General features: G+C 39.5%; 1 non-coding gene across 1 annotated transcript; it reads left to right on the top strand.

Annotated features, from left to right (window-relative positions):
- Positions 1 to 2,079: 2,079 nt before the first annotated feature.
- Positions 2,080 to 2,186, top strand: LOC136498696 (small nucleolar RNA R71). Its single transcript, XR_010769705.1, has one exon. It is a non-coding gene; the product is annotated as a small nucleolar RNA R71 (small nucleolar RNA).
- Positions 2,187 to 5,344: the final 3,158 nt, after the last annotated feature.

Genomic DNA, 5,344 nt, shown 5'->3' with positions numbered 1-5,344 from the left:
CAATTATAAAAGCTTTTTGTTACCGATATTCATAGATCTAACATGGAAAGCATAATCTATCGGCTAAAATAGTCGATTCAGGTTGAAAAAAGATTATAGCATGTGAGCAATCGACTGTCTTGTACAAATGAATCTACAAACGCTCTGAATCTAATTTGTTACCATCAATAGTGAGGTTCGACTGGATCGATGCAGCTATTATATTGTTAATAAACTAAAGCCAAAGAATCTATGAAACCATCTATATATTGACAGATTCATGAAAGCATGCTATATGTGTGAGAGCATAGGCAATCGGCTAAAACCTGCCGATGCAGGCATAGCAAACAAACAGAGTACATATCTCGATCATGAACAAAACCACTAATCGATAATTCCTGATCTAAAGTCTTACTAGTGAGTTTCAACCAGATCGATGCTGCTATAGGTAGTGTCATTAGATTATATCTCATTAACTAGTGAGTTTATTCAAGATTGAAACTTGTCTTTGGATGCATACTATGTTTGACTAGAATAAAGATAAAACAGCCGATCTAGCTAGAATTAAGTCGTCAATTATGAGATTTGAAGCTTGCCAGATCAGAGGATGCCCCATTAAGATAATATGATGCCGATCTATCTCTATCTCAATCGGGTGATTTTGTTATAATTAATAAAACATTAATTATAGCAAAATCAATAACTAGTGAATGAATCAAAAACATCAAGGAAAGTCTTACTAATCTTAGTAGATTCGATAACTGGTGATGTTGTGTTAAACAATAAGTTATTTAACACAAGATCGATAACTTTGATCTATATTATGATTCGTAAGAGATCAATCAACTAATGCAGCCTTACAAACTACTGATACAGATCGATAACTAACTTATATTATGGCTCATAAAAGATCAATCAGCTAATGCGGCTTTACAAGCACAGTACAAGTCATGACAGTACTCACAAGCAAGCCAGAGCTCGATCAGTCGATGCAGCCCTGTTTGTAGAAGAACTCGCCGAAAAGCTATATTACTCCTACTCCTAAGGATTTGCATGAAGCCAAAATAGTAAAGACTGATTTTGATTGATGTGTTGATTTTTTTTACAGTGACCGGGGTCCAATATTTATACCCAGAACCTAAACATGAATCCTACTCGAATATGACTTATTACAATTCTGGAAATAAAAGAAAACATTCCTAACTTAAGATAACTTGAGCCCTAATCTTTTCCTTTTTGTAGAGTCCGACATATTTTTCTCCGACGCCATCCGTAAGTAGTCCATTGATGTTGTCTGCTGATGTCATCTATAAAATAGCCGATTCCGACACTGTATCGCAACCAGCCGATACCGATTCATATCTGATCGATTCCTTGATGATACAATCTTAGAAGCTCCAAGTTCCCACTGTTCTTCTTTTCAAATTTTGGTGTAAACAGTTTCTATCATTTTATTGAAACTAAGTTGATTCTTCAAGGCAGAAGAAAACTCATCCAATTTAGCATTTATATTTTCCAACATCTTGTCATGAGCATGTAACTTTTTATTAATGCTATCAGTCATTCTACCATTGCTATAAACAAGATCTTTAAGGAAAGCATAACTATTATTACCTTGATTATTTATGCGAGGAGAAGAGTAATAATTGTTACCTCCCTAGTTGTTGGAGCGCTGATTCCATCCTTGAGGTTGTGGTGGATGAAACCCGTTGTTAGTGTTGACTGAAGGTGATGTCTTCCTGGGTCTTGGGATAGGAATTGCCCGAATGTCCAACATCTCGATAGACTTCACAAGTCATCTAGGATTCCATGGCTTTGAGTGTCTCTTGGGCACTCACCTTCTCATAATGTTCTACTTGCCTTACGAGCATATCCATCTTAGCTGCAAGCATGTCAATTTCTTTAACTAAATACATACCTCGTTTATGGGGTTGGAGTCGATCGTCGCTCCATCCTTGGTTGGAAACCATCTTCTCGATGAGTGTCTTGGCATCTGCAACACTTAGCGAAAAGAATGCTCCACCACCAACAGCTTCTAAATGGCTCCTATCTAATGGTACTAATCCATGGTAGAAGTTCTGGATCAAAAGCCAGTTTTGTATACCATGGTGTGGGCATGCAGAGACGTACTCTTGCATTCGTTCCCAAGCTCCGGGAATCGACTCATCTGCTAGTTGTTGAAAACTAGAGATCTTATTGCGAAGAGTATTAGTTTTCCCCATAGGTAAAACTTGACTAGGAAAGCATTGGAACACTTGTCCCATGTGTCTACAGCGTTGCGGTTTGAGTAAAACCATTGTCTAGCCTTTGTTAACAAAGAGAAGGGGAAATGGCGAAGACATATAGCCTATTGGTTCACTACCTTAATGGTGAATGTGCTACAAATCTCCAAAAAGTGTTGGAGGTGAGCATTTCCATCCTTGTGGGCTTTCCCACAAAATGGACTAGCTTGAACCATCGTAATTAATGCTAGCTTAAGCTCAAAGTTAGCATCCCCATTGATAACATTGGGTCCGGTGGCTACATTAGCAGCCGAGGGTACAAAAAAAATCACAAATGGACTTATCGCCCTTGATCGTGTAGGGTATGAGAAAAAAAGGATAAACTACTTAGGATAACTAAAAGACTAGTTAGCAAGACTGGCAATATAAATCCGAGGCCAATTGCCTTCCTCGGCAAGGACGCCAGAAATGCTTGTTGATACTTCTTAACAACTATTGGAGAAATTCCGCAAGCGTATAGAACTATCATGTAGCACTTCACTCGGTGAGTACTAGTGTTGAATTTATATTTTTTCCCATAGGAAGGCAAAAGGCTAGAATTTATATTTACTGGTAGATTTCTTAGGGAAGCCTAGTGTATCCTAGGTAGGTGAACGATAGTGGAAGTTGAATGTGAACTACCTAAACTAAACTACTAAACAAGCTACACTATAGATTGCTAGGTGGGAGAGTGAGCGATTCATCTTTCAGTAACTAAGGGTAAACTAATGACTAAGACAAATGCGCTAGTACTTTAGGGCACAACCCGCCTACCAACTAGGAGAGTTAAATAGATAAGGTCTGCCACGAGCCCTACGATTTAATAACTAGACATATATTGGTGGAATACAGAGGATGGACAAGGCTGTCACCACTTGCCACCTACCACAATCTATCCAAAGGCCTAGCCATATCCACAGGTAATCTATAGCCTAAGCACCACGCTTAGTCTATAAACTTACTACTTCGATCTGAGCTCCGATTAAATGAGATCAAATCACACTAACCAGACAGTGGAACCAATACTAATGACTAGCTACTAATTAAGATGATAACCTATGCTACTAATACCAAACAATAAGTGCCTAAGCTCACTAATGATGAACAATAATGACTAAGTACTTAAGTAAAGCAAAGCAATAATACTAAAATAAAAGTACTAGAATAAAATAAAGTAAATGCTGAATGAAAAAATTATAAAAGAGCTATACCAGACCCAGAAGACTGTTCTAGACTCCGAGAGAAGCTCCGCTCTTGCTCTACTCCACTACTAGACTACTACTCTATGGCTAATACTAAGCTAGAAAGCTAAGAGAAGCTTGGAGAGCTTGGAATTGAATGAGGCACTTCTCCACCTAGCCCCACACCCTCTATTTATAGTGTAGAGAGGCATGGGGGTATTTGTAGGACAGCAGGTAGGCCGTTGTGATAGAACCGCCTAATTTATACAAGGATCAAGTACGGCTGTCCCCGCTAACACATTGACACGCGTATACTTTCACTTATATAAACCCAGTAGTACGCCGAGTGTCATACAAGACCTCGGTAAATCAACATCGCAACCAAGATCACGTGATTAAGCAAATACACATCAGCATACATAGATTTGCAGCAGAAATAATATTACAAATGGTTTCACAAATAATAGTATAAGTTTGGGTTTCAAACCGATTAGTGAAAACAACATTGCTTTCAAAGGATTACATTAATATAAGTTCCAAATACATTACAAGCATAAGTGACATCCTCGGATAAAAGCATATAGATGAGAAGTAAATATAGAGTCACCGAGCCCACCGGCGGTTAGCCACCATCTTCAGTAGGCCAAGAACTTCACCTACAACTTGGTGGGATAAACCCTGAGTACTCGAATGTACTCAGCTAGACTTATCCAGTCATAAACCAGAAATAAAATTGACTCCAAGGAGTATGCAAGGCTTTATAAGTGGAGGTAGCTTGACAACATTTTGCATAAAAAGCGATTATGGAGGAGTAGGGCGCTCGGTTATGGAGGAGCAGGGCACTCGATTATGGAGGAGCAGGGCGCTAGGTTCTGGAGGAGCTAGGCACGAGGCGGCACATGGCACTGAGGTCGGAACATGCATCAGCCGTAGTGGGGCATGCTCGGTGCATGGCTGCCACGAAGACAAACCGTCGAGCACGTAACGAGCGCCGGAGTGGACATGCTGGGGAGCCAATTTGGGCCGCTTCCAGGCCAAATCAGACAGTGGGCCAAAAATGAAGTTTGCTCAACTCTGATTACTCTCCAACTTTGATTAAGGTTGCATGGTCATTAGAGATCTTCGTCAGCAAGGTAATTAAGCCAGAAACTGCTAGTGTCAGTGTATTGACAGTGACAAGCAAACATTCAAATTGATGGTGAAAACGAGGTCAAACGGGTGCCATCTTTTTACATGCTCTTCTCCATGAACTTAGCTCCAACTTTTATTTTGGAGTCAAATCAAGTTGCTTAACGAAATTTAGAGAACACGGAATGCCAATATCGTTGCTTAGTGAAACTCCAGACTTAGAATATTTCTAAGTTCGAAAACCGCTGCTGATTCAATCTTTGAGCCTCTGTTTGACTTCGTTCCAAGTTTATCTGGCTCTTGGTCCAAAAACAAAGGTTTGTTCTACTCCACTCAAACTTCAACTTTGATTTAAGGTGCAACTCCATGCAAGCACTATAAGTGATTGGTCAACATAGGTCAAAGTAGCATCACGGTAAAGCTTAAATCCGAGTTTTAGACCGATTGAGGTATTTTCTGGTCCTCCGCTCAACACGAACCCTTCATGACTTTTGTTGTAGAGTTCAATTAGAGTCATTTGGGCAAGGTTTAATGGTTTGGTTGATGACTTATAATCCCATTCACTTAATAAAGCAATCCAAGAAAGAATGTAACTCATCATTTCATGCGACTTCTTGATTCCAAACTTCACAAAACTTTTACAATCATCCATGTGGATGGAAATTGATGTGAGGCACATGAAAGAAGTACCTTCAACATTACTTAGGTATATATTCGAAAGGGCCAATATGCAAGCAATGTGTGTTGCCCAAGTTTAAGTTGGAGCTCACTCTTGTAGATTTGATCTTGACACCT

This window comes from Miscanthus floridulus, chromosome 12 (genome assembly GCF_019320115.1).
Source record: "Miscanthus floridulus cultivar M001 chromosome 12, ASM1932011v1, whole genome shotgun sequence".
NCBI lineage: Eukaryota > Viridiplantae > Streptophyta > Magnoliopsida > Poales > Poaceae > Miscanthus > Miscanthus floridulus.
The sequence above is the reverse complement of the archived record's forward strand: the minus strand, read 5'-3'. Positions and strand labels throughout refer to the sequence as shown.